The 18478-nt window shown below is 40.7% G+C and overlaps 1 pseudogene; it reads left to right on the forward strand.

The window, feature by feature from the left end:
• The first annotated feature begins 899 nt into the window (after positions 1-899).
• Positions 900-1720, forward strand: LOC121014508 (60S ribosomal protein L10a-like; annotated as a pseudogene).
• The last annotated feature ends 16758 nt before the right edge of the window (positions 1721-18478 follow it).

Raw genomic sequence — 18478 nt, forward strand, 5'->3', positions numbered from 1 at the left:
TAAGGTCCCAGTAATTCACTTTTGCTTTTAATTCCCTTGCCTTTGGGGATGTGTCGAGTGAGAGATTGCTACGGCTGAGGTCAGAGAGGTCTTTTCCTGCTTTCTCCTCTAAGGTTTTGATGATTTCCTGTCTCACTCTATGCTCTTTTTCTAAAGATCCTTTCAATTGACAATTTGGAATCTCTTGATCAGTCCTGTAATGATTTTTGTCTCTTCTCTTGTATTTTCTTTCTCCTTGTCGTTTTGTTCAACTGCCTAAAAAACTTCCTCAGTTGTACCTTTCATACTTTCTGCTGAAATTTTAGCTCCTGCTAGCATATTTTTAATTTCAAAACTTTCTTATTCCCTGAATTAGAAAAAATTTTCACAGCATTCTCTGATTTCAGTGATGTGGTATCTTCCTGGGTCCCTTTTAGGGTTTTAATTATAAATTCTTTTTTTTTTTTTAATTTTTTTTTTCAACGTTTTTATTTATTTTTGGGACAGAGAGAGACAGAGCATGAACGGGGGAGGGGCAGAGAGAGAGGGAGACACAGAATCGGAAACAGGCTCCAGGCTCCGAGCCATCAGCCCAGAGCCCGACGCGGGGCTCGAACTCACGGACCGCAAGATCTGACCTGGCTGAAGTCGGACGCTCAACCAACTGCGCCACCCAGGCGCCCCTATAAATTCTTAAAATACTTTGTTCTTTGGGGTGGCCCAGTCGGTTAAGCATCTGACTTCGGCTCAGGTCATGATCTCACGGGTTTGTAAGTTTGAGTGTCGCTTCGGGCTCTGTGCTGACAGCTGAGAGCCTGAAGCCTGCTTTGGATTCTGTGTCTCCTTCTGTCTCTACCCCTCCCCCCCAAAAATAAAATAAACATTAAAAAAATACTTTGATCTTGGCATTATCTGTTTTCTTTGGTCCCTCTTCCTCTTTTAGTGTCTGTGTTTCTTACTGAGGGAGTCCTCAGATAATCAGGTAATCTGCTGCCAGAAAGTGAAATTTAAGAGTGGGGAATTTGGTCTCTTTTCTGGTTATAGTGGCTTTCCACACCATGAGCAGCAAAGTCTCCCAAGACACCCTGTGGGAGGTGGTGCGGGGGGTCCTGTGTGGGAACTACTGTGAGCGCTGAATTGTCGGGAGATGGCGGAGCTGCAGGTCAGCCTGAAGAGCTGTTACACTCAGAAGGACGAACACTTCTGGGGCACCATCAGGCTTGGGTCCACTCCCCACCCCAAACTCTCCATACGTATTTTGAGGGGACCAGCAGCATTGTGATGAGGCCAAGGGGGTGGATATTCCCCACATGGACACTGAGGCACTAAAGAAACTCAACAAAAATAAGAAATTGATCAAGAAGCTAGCCAAGAAATATGATGCCTTATTTTTTGCTTCAGCATCTCTCTTGAAGCAGCTCTCATGAACCCTGGGCCCAGGCCTTTAAAAGGCGGGCAAGTTCCCTTTCTGACTGACCCACAATGAGAATATGGTGGCCACAGTGGATGCAGTGGAGTGTGTAATCACATTCCAGATGAAGAAGGTGCTCTGTCTGGTAGTGGCCGTTGACCGTGTAAAGATGACAAATAATGAAGTTGTGTACAGCATCCACTTAGCTGTCATCTCCTCATGTAATTTCTCAAGAAGAATTGGCAGGATGTCCAGGCTTTATACATGAAGAACACCACGGGCAAGCCCTAGTGTCTGTACTAAGGCACAGCTTAATAAACCCTAGTGCTAAAAGAAGAGAAAAGAAAGGAAAGGAAAGAAAAGAAAGAAGGAAAGGAAAGAAAAAAAGAAAAAAGAAAGAAAAGAGAAAAGAAAAGAAAAAGGAAAAGAAAAGAAAAAGAGCGGGGTACTTACTTGTGCTCCTATTGATAAGATAATCCGGAAGTATCTTCCCACCATTAACAGCTAGAAAACTGGAAACCATATAGGAAAAAACAGTTTTCAGACTTGGACAACACGCAGCACAAAACTGAGAAAAGGAGAAAAATGAGGTGAGCCTTACTATCACCTAGGCTTTCTGCTGGGAAGAAATGCTCAGACCATGGTACAAAAAAGAAGCCTAACTAGAGAATGGAATTTAGAGAGGGCAAGGTGGCTAAACTTTTCAGGGCAGAGTACTTAAAAGGCAGAAGTTGGACCTCCAGAAATCTGCATATGGTCTCTCTTGAGGTTTAGGCTAAATACTAATCTGCTTATGCCCATGGTAGAGTTTCACTAGTGTGGACAACAATGTTTTTCGAGAAAAGAATAACTGACAGGGAGCCATGACATAAACAGATTTTGAATCTCACATAGGTCTGAAAACCACTTAAGTTCCCGCCAGTCAGGGTGGAAAGGTCTCGCGGAATACCTGGGCATTCAGTAGAGACCAGAAGGGCCGTGCCTTAAAGGTGGGATTCTATTGGCTTTAGGCTAGTGGGTTCTCTAGACCTCCCTTAAAAGAGCTGCAAAACAAACTTCAAATGGATCGAACTAATCCACAAGCAACTTAAACTGCCTGCCAGAAAAAGTTTGATATTCTTTAAGGGAATATAAACCCAGCATTTGGTAATAACAAATTCACAATGTTTCACATTCAGTCAAAAATCACTAGCCCTATAAAGAAGCAGGAGAATGGGACCCATAAGAAGGAGAAAACGCAGCCTTTAAAAGCAAACTAAGAAATGATTGAGAAAATGAAATTAGCAGCAAGGACGTTAAACAGCTATTATGTGCTTCTTATGTTCAAGGATGTAAGAGGAAACATGGATGTGACCAGAAGAAAGATGAATGGTTAACAAAATCAAATGAAGCTTTTTAGAGGTGAAAAATATCTGAAATGAAATAGGTACTGGGTGAGATTAACTATTTAGTGCAGAGGAAAAGATCAATGAACTTAAGGATGTAGCAATACAAGCCACCTGAACTGAAAGACAAAAGAAACCCCTGAACAGAGCCTCAGTGAAGTTTGAGACAACCTCAAGGTGCATAACATACGTGCAGTGGAGGGAGAGGGAGCAGGAGAAATCTCTGAGCACAGTGTCCCAAAAAGTCCAAGATTTGATTAAACTACAAGCACACTGAGCTAAGAAACTCGAGGAAATCCAAGTAGAAAAACCAGACAGAAAATGACAGTCAAATTGCCAGAAATCCATAATGAGGAGAAAATCTTCAAAACGGCCAGAGGGAAAAGCAAATTACAGGACAAAGTTAAAAATTAAAGTAGACTTCTCCTTAGAAACTTCAATCCACAAGACACTAAAGTGACATCTTGAAAGCCCTGAACAAAAACAAAAACACAAAGGTCCATCTAGAATTTTACATCTATCAAAAAAATCTTTTTAAAATGAAGGCAAAATAGAGGCTTTTCAAACAATCAAAAAGATGGGAGAATAAACTGCCAGCAGACCTGTAACACACACACACACACACACACACACACACTCACACAACCTTAAAGGAAAATCTTCAAGCAGAAGCAAATTTACACCACATGGAAATTTGGATTTACATAAAAAATGAAGCATGCTGGAAATTATAAATATGTAGATAACCATAAAAAAACATTGTTCCTTATTTAAAAACTATTTAGAAGATAATTGTTTAAGTTTGTAAACATTGAAATGTGTTACAGGGTTTAAAACATATGTAAAGCAGAATTTATCACAAAAACAGCACACAGAATGGGTGGTTTTCAGGAAATGGAAGTTCTCTGTTACAAGGTCCTTAGGACATACTTTTATTTGGATGGAGGCTGTGATAAGTTAAAGGTATAGACTGAAACCCTAGGGCAAATATTTAAAAGTGAAAAGCAATAACAAAAAATATAAACTACAGTATGTGGGGGAAAAAATGAAAAGCAGCAAAAAGATATATAACTATATATATAACTATATATATATATAGTTATATATATATATATATATATATATATATATATATATATATATATAAAACTAATAAATCAATGGTAGGGATCAAGTGGAATCATAAAATATACCAAATTTAAAAAGAGGCAGGCGGGGCGGGGCGCCTGGTGGCTTATTCGGTTAAGTTAAGCACCCAACTTCGGCTCAGGTCATGATCTCTTCGTGGGTTCAAGCCCCTCATTGGTCTCTTTGCTGCCAGCACAGAGCAGGCTTCTAATCCTCTGAGATCCATTCTCTTTGCCCCTCCCCCGCTTGTGAGTACTCTCTCTCTCTCTCTCTCAAAAATAAATAAACAGGGGCGCCTGGGTGGCGCAGTCGGTTAAGCGTCTGACTTCAACCAGGTCACGATCTCACGGTCCGTGAGTTCGAGCCCCGCGTCGGGCTCTGGGCTGATGGCTCAGAGCCTGGAGCCTGTTTCCGATTCTGTGTCTCCCTCTCTCTCTGCCCCTCGCCCGTTCATGCTCTGTCTCTCTCTGTCCCAAAAATAAATAAACGTTGAAAAAAAAATTTAAAAAATAAATAAATAAATAAATAAACATTTAAAAATAAATAAATACAAAGAGTCAGGAAAAGGGAGGAAAGGAACAAATAGCAATATAGAAAACAAAAGGCAAGGTAATAGGCTTAAGCCTAACCAAAATAATAATCACATTAAATGTAAATTATCTAACCCCTCCAATTAAAAGTAGACATTATTACACTTGATTTAAAAAACGACTTTTTTTTTTTTTTTGAACTGCTGTCTTGATCCAATCTTGTCCCTGGCTGGAAGCCAGCGAGTTCCTCTTCTTGAGCACTGATGGAGTCTGCACTCCCACAACTTCCTTTCTTAGGGCTGTCACACCCCACACCACTGTGCACCAGCCCTAACTAACCAGGGTCAGGTACCAAACAGCTAGGTACAGCCCCCCTGCCCCTGGAGCCCTTGATATTATTTAAGGGGCCCCACGAAACCTAGCTAACCTTACCCCACTTACCATATCTAAAATGTTGCCTGCAGGGGCGCCTAAGGGCTCAGTCGGTTGAGCTTCCGGCTTCAGCTCAGGTCAAGATCTCACGGTTTGTGAGTTCAAGCCCAGCGACGGGCTCTGTGCTGACAGCTGAGAGCCTGAATCCTGCTTTGGATTCTGTGTCTTCCTCTCTCTCTGCTCCTCCCCCGCTTGTGCGCTCTCTCTCTCTCTCTCTCTCTCTCTCGCTCTCGCTCTCGCTCTCGCTCTCTCTCTCTCAAAAATAAGTAAACATTAAAAATAATTAAAAAAAAACAAAAAACAAAAAACTATTGCCTGCAGCTCAGGCTTCCTGTCCCCTATGGGCAGAGCCCTGTGTGGCCCTGCCTGACAGCCTGCTCCCCTTTGGAGCTGTAAATAACACAGTTCTGCCTTTCTGTTATCCTAGCATCATTCTGTTGTGACCTCCCATCAAAAGAATCTCACGATCTTATAAAACAACCCATCTATACCCTATCTACAAGAAACTGACTTAAAGTATAAAAGCAAATAGACTAAAAGCAAAATAATTGAAAAAGACATGCTGTGCAATTACTAATTATAAGAAAGCTAGAGAGAGGCTTATATTGAATTGTATTCAGATAAAGTATACTTTGGAACAAGTAATATTAGCAGGGATAAAAAGAGCTTTTTCGTAATGGTAAAGGGGACAATTCATCGAGAAGACGTAATAATTCCAAGTGTGTAGGCACGCAATAACATAGCTTTAAAATACTTGAAACAAAAACTTTTAGAATTGAAAGGAGAAATTTCTAGGCAAAGCTAAAGTTATTGTTGAAGATTTAATATTCCTTTCTCAAGAATGAACAGATGAAACAGACCAAAAAATGAGTCAGCCTATAGACAGTTTTATAACACTCACAACTGATTTGACCTAATTGACCTTTATAGAACATTTCACCCAACTGAGGACGCATTCTTTTCAAACGAACATAGGATGCCCCAGGGTGTCACATATTCTGGGCCATGAAACAAGTCTCAGTGAATTTAAAAGGATCAAAATTATTCTCTATACAATAGAATTAAACATAATAACAGAAAGATGTCCAGAAAAAAAAAAATACTAAATTCTTGGAAACTAAGGATACGCCTCAATAATTCATAAACCAAAGAAGAAATCACAAGAGAAATTAAGAAATATTTGGAACACAATCAAAAAGAAAACCCAACGTAACATTTGTGAGACATGGCTACAGCAGTGCTTTAAGGGAAATTTGTAGCATTAAATGCTACTTTTAGAAAAAAAAAAAGTCTTCATAAAGCCCATGCTTCGTGTTTCCACTTTAAGAAACTGGAAGAAGAAGGGCAAATTAAACCCAAAATAAGCAAAGGAGAGGAAAGGAAATAAGATGACAAATGAGTGAAGTAGGAAATGGACAAAGAATAGAGAATATCAGTAGAACTAAAAGTTGGTTCTTTGAAAAGATCAGGAATGACACACAAGAAGCTGTTGCCTGTAGGTTACATTAAAGTGGAATTTCTGTGGCTTGGCTGTACATTACAATCACTTGGGGAATGTTGAAAATTCCTGATGCCGGGCTGCACCTCAGAGCAATTTCATCGGCTCTGGAAGTGGAGCCTACCTTGCTCTTCAGGTGATTCCAATATGCGACCAAGTTGGAAGCCACCGTTGAGAGATCAGACTCCAGTTTTTGTTGTGAGACACAGGCCCCCACGCCCCCCACACACACATTTGCCAGCCCTGTCTTGGGTCCCCTAGACCACACCCTCTGTGACTCAGTTTCTTCACAGAGTCCATCTCCAGTTTCCTGCCAGGTCAAGGAGAGACCCTCCTGCCTCACTGCGACCAATCTGCCAGTTCTCAGCGTCTTCTGTGCCTCTCACTCTCAGATTCCCATGGCTTTTCAGGGTTCTTCGGGGGGAAATTAACTCCCTTCCTGCTGGCTTCCCCAACTGCAGCCTTAGGTTTCTGTGTCCTTTGGTCTGATAAGTCAGGTAACAGTTATTTCTCTTTCCAACTCCCCACACCTTTTGTTGTTGTTGTTGTTGTTGTTGTTGTTGTTATATCTTAATTACCTCCATTCCATTTTCTTAGAAATTATGATTTATGGCTATTCCTCCCCCACTTTTTTTCCCTCTCATTTTGGGGGGATTTCAGGAGATGGTGGAGATAAAAGCAAGTGTTTAGTCTGCCACATTTAACCAGAGACTTTCCAGAGCCTTTCAGAAACATCAATATATAACTCTGACAATCACTTTTAATTCAGTTAGCTTCCCAGGAACTTACATTGAGAGCCACATAGGCCTCTCGGAAGTACGAGTGCTAGCCTGGCATATGATACTGGTTTTTCTGATCAGACCTGACGATGTGTGATTCTTCTTAAGTCTCTAAATAAAATGAACCTGGATTGCAAAGCTCCAGACCCAGTGCCTTCAGAATTGTTTGCCAACGGGCGCCTGGGTGGCTCAGTGGGTTAAGCGTCCAACTTCAGCTCAGGTCATGATCTCACACTCTGCGAGTTTGAGCCCCGCATCGGGCTTTGTGCTGACAGCTCACAGCCTGGAGCCTGCTTCTGATTCTGTGTCTCCCTCTCTCTGACCCTCCCCTGTTCATGCTCTGTCTTTCTCTGTCTCAAAAATAAATAAATTTTTTTTTTAAAAATTTAGTAAACAAAAAAAAAGAATTGTTTGCCAAGATGGTTGTATTTTACTAGTAACAGTTACACCTAAGCCCCAGTACCTCAGAATGTGACATTATTTGAAAATAGGGTCTGTGCAGATGCAGTTAGTTTAGATAAGGTCACACTGGACAAGGGTAGGCCCTTACTTAATCCAGTATGACTGATGTCCTTGTAAGATGATGTTGAAAACATATGAGGAAGAATGCCGTGTGAAATGGAGCAGAGGCCAGAGGTAGGCAGCTGGAAACCAACAGACAGGGTGGGAAAACCAGCACGTCTGTATAGAGAACCAAGGTGAAAAGCATCGTTGGCCATCACTGACTATCTTCTAATGAAAAAATCCTCAAGGCCATGTTCAAGCCTGGTCAAGTTCAGAACATAATTAAGTGATCACCAGTGTGTACATCCTCAAGATAGCCCAGTCCGTGAAATGGAAAATTTTATACTCTTCTAGATGAATCCCTGCTGTCAACCCCTCTGTGTTTAAAAGGTTAGAGCTTTCTCCTTGGGCCTTATTGACAACCTGTCAACAAAATCATTAAGTGTTTACCGTATGCTGTTGACTGTGCTGGGTGCTGGGAGTGCAGCGATCAACAGGGGGTGGCATGTACAGCTTTGCCTCCCTCGTGGAGTTGGCATCCTTATGAGAAGCACCAACAGGAAACCCGCTATTTCAATAATAAATTGAGAGATCACAGGAGTGGAAAAGACCAAAGTCTGGGATGCCATGTCAGCACCTGAGGGAGATCTGATGGTGCTGTGCTGGTAAATCTTACCCCTACTCCACCCCCAAAATACCCTGCCTTGTGTCCTTTGTGTAAATGCTGCCACCGTGACTGATTTCAGGCTGTCCCTGCCACCAAAGGCAGAGTTGGGATGAGATACACGGTAGGAGACCAGTACATTGTACTGCCAGGTGTAGATGGCCTCAGGAGCGTGGATAATAGTACAACATAATAGGGGTGCCTGGGTGTCTCGGTCGGTTAAGCGTCCGACTTCGGCTCAGGTCGTGATCTCACGGTCTGTGAGTTCGAGCCCCGCGTCGGGCTCTGTGCTGACAGCTCAGAGCCTGGAGCCTGTTTTGGATTCTGTGTCTCCCTCTCTCTGCCCCTCCCCTGTTCACGCTCTGTCTCTGTCTCAAAAATAAATAAATGATAAAAAAAATTTTTTTTTAAAATAGTACAACATAATAAATAATCAGGATGTAATGTTTCACATGTTTGTTCTTAATATAATGCATTTGACTGTGTTTATATAATTTAATTTCTAATGATCCTGCTTAACATCTAGTTGCAAACCTGCACCTCTCACGAGCTGGAACAAGTTTGAGGCTGGGGGTTAAGCAAGACGCCTAGGGTGGTGACACTTAAGGGAGGTGACACTAGGGAGGTGATATCCTTAACCTGAAGGCTGAATTAGAATTAGCTAAATACAGAGGAGGTGAGGAAGACCATTCCCAACAGGAGAAAGTCCTGGGATTAGGGGCACCTGGGTAGCTCACTTGGTTAAGCCTCTGACTTTGGCTTATGATCTCGTGTCTTGTGAGTTTGAGCCCCAATGTTGGGCTCTCTGCTGTCAACACAGAGCCTACTTCGAATTCTATGTCTCCCCCCCATTCCCCTCCCCACTCATGTTCTCTCTCTCTCTCTCTGAAAAATAAATAAACATTAAAAAAAAAATAAAGTCCTGGGATTAAAGAGAGCCTGGCATACCTGAGAAACTGAGGGCAAAGAAGATGATGGGAAATGTGGAACAATGAGACTAAAGAGAAAGACGGGGGTGGGGGATGGGGGGGGAGGGAGGGAGGGGAGGGTGGGTGATGGGTATTGAGGAAGGCACCTTTTGGGATGAGCACTGGGTGTTGTATGGAAACCAATTTGACAATAAATTTCATATATTGAAAAAAAAAATAAAGAGAAAGACAGGGACCAAATTATATATACAGAGCCTTGTAGTCCATGGGGAGGATTTGGGGCTTTATCCTAAGTGCAGTGGAAGACTATAGAAGTTGTTAAGGAGGGGAGTGATAATCAGATTTAAGTATGTAAAATATCATCCTGCTCTGTGAATGTATTAAATGACTCAAAGGTGGATGTAAGACACTAAAAGTACAAACAATGAAAGGAAAAAATAGATAAATTGGACGTCATCAAAGTTTAAAAATTTTGTGCATCAAAGGGCACTACCAAGGGAATGAAAAGACAACCCACAGAATGGAAAAATCCAGAAATCATATATCTGCTAGGGATCTAATATCTAATGTATAAAGAACTCTACCTCAGCAGTTGTACACCAAACTAGCCAATTGCCTCTCCAAGGAAGGTACACAAACGCCCAACAAGCACTTAAAAGATGTTCAATGTCATTAGTCATTAGGGAGGTATAAATCAAAACCACAGTGAGATTATCACTTCACGCTTATTAGGATGACTATGAGGAAAACAAAACAGAAAATAACAAGTGTTGCAAAGATGTGGAGAAATTGAAACCCTCCAGTTTCTGGTGGGAATGTAATATTTTCCAGCCACTGTTAAAAAATAGGGGCCGTTCCTCAGTAAGTTCGATGTAGTTTATTATATGACCTGGCATTTCCACCTGCAGGTATCCCAAGAAAATGGACACAGGTACTCGAACAAAAACATACCCAAATGTGCATAGCAACCCGATTCACAATAGCCAAAAGGTAGAAAAAAGCAGACACGGCTCAACTCATGAGTGGGTAAACAAAATGTGATCTAGCTACACAATGGGTACTCTGGCCATAAGAGAGAATGAAATACTAATGTATGATGCAACACAGATAAACCTTGAAAACGTTACTCAGAGCGAGAGAAGCGAGACACAAAAAGCCACATGTGGTGTGATTTCAATTACATGAACTATCCAGAATAGACAAATTTATAGACACAGAAAGCAAATTAGTGGTTACCAGGAGGCAGGGGTAGGGGAGAATAGGAAGTGCTGCTTACAGGGCATGGGGTTTTCTTAGGGGATGATGATGATATTCCAGAACAAGATAGAAGCGATGTTTGCACAACATTGTCAATGTAGTAAATGCCACCAAATCGATACATTAAAATGACAAATTGTGTTATGTGTATTTCACCACAATAAGAGAGCACAAGGGCAATGTTTGGCTGGCAGAATTGTAGGGACTTGGGAGTGAGGGGAGTAGGTCAAGGGTGACTTCCAAGTTTTTGATGATAGTGACGGCATGCCTGGTGATGGCATTTACCAAAACAGGAAAATTCTAAGAGCAGATACTGGGTTCCCTTTTGGGCATGCTGTGACTGAGATGCCTGAGGGGCATTCTTCCTGGCAGAGAGTCTCACAAAGTCGCTTGGCTACCTGGTACGTCATCTTCATGCTCACTACCTTTATCTCCAGATGGCTGCTGTCCCTCCAGGCTTCCTGCCTCTGTGACAGAAAAGGCTTGGAGGGAGGGGTGCAGGAGAACAGGGAGAGAAGCCGGCCAGAAACTCCTAGCTTGTTTCTCATTGGTCAGATGAGTGTCACACGGGTACCCCTTGCTGCAAGGGAATGTGGGAGGGTAGTCTGGGTGGGTGCACTGCCACTCCTAAACAAGACCTTGATTCTGTTTATGGGGATGAGACCGGAATGGATATTGGGTAGGCAAATATCAGTGTCTACCATATGGTGTCATTAACGTCATGAAGAATTCCAGCAGAATTTGGACAGGAAGGCTGGAAGATAATACCCAGTGGAGATTCAGTATCCTCTTAACTTGTCACTGAGGCTGAGTGATTTCAATTCCTTTCATCTTGCTTCACAGTTCGTTTGTATTTTTCAAAATTCAGTCATTTCGGTAACTTTTCCCCAAGTCCCTTTGACTTTCCAACATCCCTGGTGAGCCAGGATTTGGAGTTACTCTTCCTACAAAGGAAGAATAGTAGAGATCAGCCTTTCTCAGCTGGGCAGTTCTATAAAGTGTGTGCGTTGGTGCTGTGGCCCAGAAAAATAAAGTTAACCGCACAGATGAAAGCCGTGTTCCTAACTTTGGTTTGACACATAAGATATTGATAGCATATGGAGCCAGGAAGGTTTTCCATCACCCATAACTTGGCAAAATATTCATTTCCTTATTCTACCTCAGCTAGAATTTTCATTGTTTTGGCCTTGGCTCAAAGATGAGACCGTTTAAGGAATAAAACAAACTTTCAGCCCTTCATGAGTAAGCCTAATCTGAAACAAATTTAGTGTGAAATTACCAAAAAAGATATGCCATTTAAAAAATGTCAACTAACACAGAATGACTGAATTTTTACACTTCACTTTTAACATGTGAACACCCTCGGAAACATCAGGATTGAAATGTCTGATGCTATTCCAGGCACACACATGTGCTCAGAGGGACACCTAACAGAGACAGATGTTGACTCCTGGAAGTAATTCTACATTTGATATTGTTTAGGGCACGCCGTGTCATTTTCCTTTACTTACCTCAAGAGACCAGTGTTAATGTTTGCCTTGTGAGTCTAGGAGAAAATATCACCTTTCTTTCCCATACCTCAAGGCTCCGTTACCTCATTTATAAAACATACGACCATTCTTGCTAATTCCGCTTGTACACATTCAATTTCACTCTGCATTTTTTTTGTCTTTGCTGTTTTAAGAAAATACAATTTAGAAAATAATAATGGAAATGGCACACCGCAGTATGTTGTACTTAGAAAGATCCCCACTTTGGGAGTCAAGACAGTGTGAGTCTCTTCTGGATCTTCCAACAGATCTGGGCAAATCCCTCTAGTTTTCTGTTTCCTTTTTGTTTTTGTTTTTAATGGGGGAGTATGGGAAGGCTTTGCATGGCTAATCTGCAATGTCCCTTCAAGCTTTAGTTTTCTGTAATCTTTATATGTATGCCACGGTTTGGGGTTGTTGTAGCAGCAAATTTTGTTTCCAGCTGCGAATATGGGGAAAATGGCTTGCCATGGCTTAATTCTTTACATTGTTTTTCATAATCAAAAATTTGGAGACAGATAGCTATCTATCATTGGTCGAATGGCTCAACAATGTCAGGGATAGCATCTTCTTTTTTCTTTTTTATAGCTTTGTAGAAGTTTAGTCGACCTACAATAAACTCCACTAATGAAACTGTACCATTTAATGGATTTTGACACATGTATATACCCATGAAATCATCACAACACTCAAGATAGTGAACATGCCCATTACCCTCAAAAGTTTCTTCATTCTCTTTTTTAGTCCCTCCCTCTTGTCTCTTCTCACACCCCTCAAGTGACCACTGATCTACATCCTGTCACTATAAATTAGTTTGCATTTTCTAGAAACTTTTATAAATGCAATCAATAGTATATACCCTTCTTTGCCTGACTTTTTTGCTGTGTATAATTATTTTGAGATTATTCATGTTGTGTCATGTATCAGTAATTTATCTCTTTTAATTACAAAGTGAGTGGCGTTCTACTGTATGGATATATCACAGATTGTTTACCCATTGAAGGGTATTGACATTGTTTCCAGACTCTTTTTTTTTCAATTGGTTCCAGAATTTGACTATTACAAATGAAGTCGCCATGAACATTTGTGTAAAAATCTCTGTCCAGATATGTATTTCCTTTTCTCCTGAGTAAATATCTAGGAGCAGAATGGCTGGATCATTTGATAAGTAGATTTTTTTTCTTTCTTTTTTTTTTTTTTTAAAGAAAGTGCCAAACGGTTTCCAACATGATTCCACCATTTTACATTGCTACCAGCAGTGTAAGAAAGTTCCAGTTCTTCTCTATCCTTGGGAACACCAGGTATGGTCATTTTTTTTTTTCACTATAGCCATTCTGATAAGCATATAATGGTATCACATTGTGGTTTTAATTTACATTTCCCTAATGATGTTAAGTGTCCCCTGTACGTGTTTATTTCTGAACATTTTCCTGGTGAAGTGCCTATCCAAAAATTTGTCCTTTTCTTTATTGGGTTGTTTGTTTTCCTCTTTTCAAGTTTTGAAGATTCTTTATTCTGGAAATAAGTCTTTTATCAGATATACGATTTGCAAATATTTTCTCCCAGTGTGCAGTTTATCTATTCATTCTTCTGCCCGTGTCTTTGAAAAAGCAGAAGTTGTTTATTTTGACAAAATTCAATTGATAAATTATTTTATGAATTATGCTTTTAGCGGTGTATCTAAGAAATCTGTGTGTAATCCAAAGTCACAAAGATTACATTTTCTTCTAGAAGCTTTTTAAGAACAAGTTTTAGATGTTACACTTAGGCCAAGTGAGTTAAATTTTGTATGCAGTTGAGGTTTAGATCAGCCTTCACTTTTTTTCTTTTTGCTGATGGACATTCAGTTGTTACAACATCATTTGATGAAAAGACTGTCCTCTACTGAATTGCTTTTGTAATTTTGTGAAAAGTTGTTTGAGCTTATTTCTGATCTCTCCATTCTACTCCCTTCATCTACTTGTTTAGTTTTGTGTCAGTATCACCCTGTCTCAATTATTATAGCTTAATAATAAAGAAGCTTTGAAATTGGTAATGTAAGTCCTATAATGTTTTTCAAAGATGGTTGGCTAGTTTTTGTCCTTTGCATTATAATATGAATCCTCAAATATCTACCAGAAAGCCTCCTGGGATTTTGATTGGGATTCATGGAATCTATAAAAAAAAATTTTAATGTTTTATTTATTTTTGAGAGAGACAGAGACAGTGCGAGTGGGAGATGGGCAGAGAGAGACGGAGAGACAGAATCTGAAGCAGCCTCCAGCTATGAGCTGTCAGCACAGAGCCTGATGCAGGGCTTAAACTCACGAATCGTGAGATCATGACCTGAGCTGAAGTCGGACGCTTAACTGACGGAGCCACCCAGGTGCCCCAGGATTCATGGAATGTATAAATTGAGGAGGGATGGTATTGTTGTTGTATTGAGTCTTCAGACCCATGAGCACAGTTTATCTGTCCATTTATTTGTATATTGGAAATCTTTCAGTAATGTTTTCAGTATACAGATGTTGTACCTTTTTGTTAAATTTTTCCTTAAGTTTTTCATATATTTTATGTATGGTAATTAGTATTCTTTTAAAATGTTTAAATATCTCAGGGCGCCTGGTTGGCTGAGTTGGTTAAGCATCCGACTTTGGCTCAGGTCATGACCTCATGGTTCGTGGGTTTGAGCCCCGTGTTGGGGTCTGTGCTGACAGCTCAGAGCCTGGAGCCTACTTTGGATTCTGTGTCTCCCTCTCTCTCTGCCCCTCCCCTGCTTGCACTCTTTCTCTCTGTCTCTCAAAAATGAATAAATGCTAATTTTTTTGAATTTCAAATATCTGATTGTCCACTGTGAGTATACAAAGATACAATTGATCTTTATACATTATGCATGTATCCTGCTAACTTGTCAAACTCTCATTCTTGTAGCTTTTTTTTCTACAGATTATGTTGTCTGTGAATGGACAGTTTTGTTTCTTTCTTTCCAATCTGAGTGCTTTTTATTTCTTTTTCTTGACTGATTTCACTGGCTGGGACCTCAAGGGCATTGTTGAACAGAAGTATTGAGTCGTCCTTGTCTTATTCTTATTCTTAGTCTTTCATTATTAAAAATGATATTAACTGTGTATTTTTGCAAATGTCTTTTATTGGGTTTAGGAAAATTCCTTCTATTCCTAGTTTGCTAAGAGTTTATGTCAGGAGGGAATGCTGAATTTTGTTAACTTTTCTCCTCATTTATTGAGATCATCTTGTAGAGTTGTTTTATTAAGTTGTAGTTTGTTTATATAGTGAATTATTGATAGATTGTTGCTGATAGATTTTTTTTTTTTCAAATGCTAAACCAGTCTTTCATTTCTGGCTCTAGTTTTCTTGTAATGTCTTTGGTTTTAGTCTAATGGTAATGATGGCTTCATAGAATAAGTTGGGACATATTTTCCTCATGTTTAATTTTGGGGGGAGATATTTTGTAGGATTAATATTATTTATTTCTGAAGTGTTTGGTAGAATTTACGATTGAAGCTATCTGGATCTAGAGTCTTATTTATGGGAAATTGTCTACCTACAAGTTCAATTTCTTCAATAGGGCTAGTCAGGTTATCTTTGTGTGAGTTTAATAATTTGTCTTTCAAAGAATTTTTCCATTTCACCTAAGCTATCAATTTTATTGGCATAAAAGCATTCATTTTAGCCTATTACTATCTTTTTAATATCGACAGAATCTATAGTGATAATACTTCGGTCATTTCTAACATTGGTAATTTGTCTTTTTTTTTTTTCCCCCTAATAAGATTTATCAATTATACTGACCTTCCCAAAGAACTGGCTTTTGGTTTCATTGGTCTTTCTCCTCCTCCATCACCAGCTGCTGCCCCTGCCTCTTCCCTTCCCCCTCCCTTCCCCCTCCCCTCCTCCTCCTCCCCATCGTCCCCTCCTCCTCCCCCTCTTCTCCCTCTCCCTCTCCCTCTCCCTCTCCCTCTCCCTATCCCTCTCTGTCTCCTCTAATTCAGTGTTTTCTACCCTGGTATTAATTATTTCCACTCTCCTGTTTACTTTGGGTTTCATTGATTCTTTTTCTAGTTCTTTAAGACAGAAACTTGGACCACTGATTTGAGACCACTGATTTTAAGATGTTTCTTCTTTGCTGATATAAATGTTTAATGTTATGATATTCCCCCTCCCCCAGGTACTGCTTTAGTGGAATCCCATAAAATGCGATATGTTGTATTCTTTTTTTTTTTTTTTTTTTCCGGTTCAAACTACTTTCTAATTTTCCTTTTGATTTCTTTGATCGTATTTTTTTTTAGAAAGGTGTTTCGTTTCCAAATATTTTGGGATTTTCCAGAGAACTTTCTGTTATTCATTTCTAATTTAATTCCCTATGGTCAGGCAACATACCATAATCCATTCAGGTGGTTCTTTTTCACAGCCTTAGGTAATTTTCTTACATGCCTGTCCTAATCAATAATTGGCTCAAACTCAAGGAGGGCCCTCTGCAGATCTCTGGATTTTTCTCTTTATACAGCACTTTCTTCTCTGGTTCTCTGTCCTGCAAACTCTAGCTGCTGTGGTCTCCTCCAACTCTGTCCCTCTCACCTCCACTCAAGGAGTCTGCTGGGCTCTACCTGGTTTTCCCCTCCCAGCTCCACAGCCTGGAAACTCTTTCAAGGCAGAATTCTGGGGGTAACTATAGGGCTCACATTCTTTTTTTCTGGCCTCTTATGCATCAACGTTTTTCATTGCCTGATAACCCTGGGTCTTGAAATCTGTCATTTCATATATTTTGTCCTCTTTTATGTTCACTTCAGGTAGAAGGGAAAATCTGATCCCTGTTACACCATCTCAGCCAGAAAAAGAAGTCCCTGAGGGGCAAGGGGGTGTCTACAATCTTCATCTTTCTCTGGAAGCTTTCCCTCATGCGTGGGGCCTAGTAATGATCACAAACGGTTACTGTATCACTGAGCATTGTCATTACATTTAACCGAGGATTTCTTGCCAGCCATGCTTGTCCATTTCATTTTAAATGCAACATATTTTTCCCAGAAGTCCCCTAGCAAACTTACCCATTGGTTCAGATGAGGTCCCCGGCCATTCTTATCTGCAAATGAGTCTGAGGAAGCAGGAAATAGTGTTGTCATGATTGGTTTATATTTAGGAATGATTTATCATCAGATGTGTTGCCTGCTACCCCAGAAGAATTGTAGAAGGAAGGGGAAGGGGACATAAGATTTGGGGTGGATAAGTAATTAACAGGGTTTACCCCTGAAGCAACCGATAACGTCCTCTACAGAAAGTGGATCAGTTTTGTCTCTGTCCTGGAGCCTCTTTGTCCTGCTCATGGTCCACAGAGGCTTTTTCTCACACTTAACTGCTTTCTGACCTCTCCATAGCTGACAGAGCCCTGTATCCTGAGGACCAGAATAACATTCTGGTACTCTCGGAGGTCTCCTTCTCACCTTCAGAGAGTTCTTTGAAGCTCTAAGGTATCAAACCAGGAGAAATGGTCAATGAAACTGCCAGTTGTTTAAGGCTCTATAATGAGATTTTCTGTTATTTGCTTCTAACTAAGTCAGAATGGCAAATAGGCATTTCATCCAAGTGGTATCTACTTTCCGAACTCCACAGTTCATCTCAGTAGATTTCTTAAAGCACATCTACGGGCCCCTCGTTTTGTTTACGCTGCTTGGCTCAGCTCACAGGTGATCAGAGAGAATGATGATCCTGTTAGTTACCAGCGTTCCTCCCAGCAGGCACGGTGTAAGAGTGAGAAGTTTCAGATCCCTGGAGCCCTTTACAAACTTGACTTGCTGACTTGCAGGCAAAGGAGGCACTTTCTTTGGCCAGGGAGGCATCTTTCCGTACAAATGCTTGGTGTCTCAAGTTCGGGGCAGTAGCACAGCCTCCCAGACACTTAGCTGTTAACTTCACAGAAAAACAACTATTTTTACAGCAACATTTTAAGTCCTAAGGGTGACATATAGGTGTCAGGATGAAAGGAACGTAGTCTTGGGGCGCCTGGGTGGCGCAGTCGGTTAAGCGTCCAACTTCAGCCAGGTCAGATCTCGCGGTCCGCGAGTTCGAGCCCCGCGTCGGGCTCTGGGCTGATGGCTCAGAGCCTGGAGCCTGTTTCCGATTCTGTGTCTCCCTCTCTCTCTCTGCCCCTCACCCGTTCATGCTCTGTCTCTCTCTGTCCCAAAAATAAATAAATGTTGAAAGGAACGTAGTCTTATCTTGACTTGCTCCACAATTTAGTTAGGTAAAAATACTTATTAAGTAAAGAAAGTCAAATATTTTCTCCTCCCTCAGTACTTAAACTAATTCTCCATGGGGCTTGACAGTTTCAGTTTCATGAAACAATTGGGTGAGTTTTCGGCAGAATTTCCTGCTTACTTAGGGCATTGTGGCTGAGAAAGATTTCAGGATGGTAAGGTTTGAGCAGTTGAAGCATGAACTCTATAACTGAGCAGGGTCTGA

Source organism: Herpailurus yagouaroundi, unplaced genomic scaffold (assembly GCF_014898765.1).
Source record: "Herpailurus yagouaroundi ecotype Mexico unplaced genomic scaffold, PumYag 29, whole genome shotgun sequence".
Taxonomy (NCBI): Eukaryota; Metazoa; Chordata; class Mammalia; order Carnivora; family Felidae; genus Herpailurus; species Herpailurus yagouaroundi.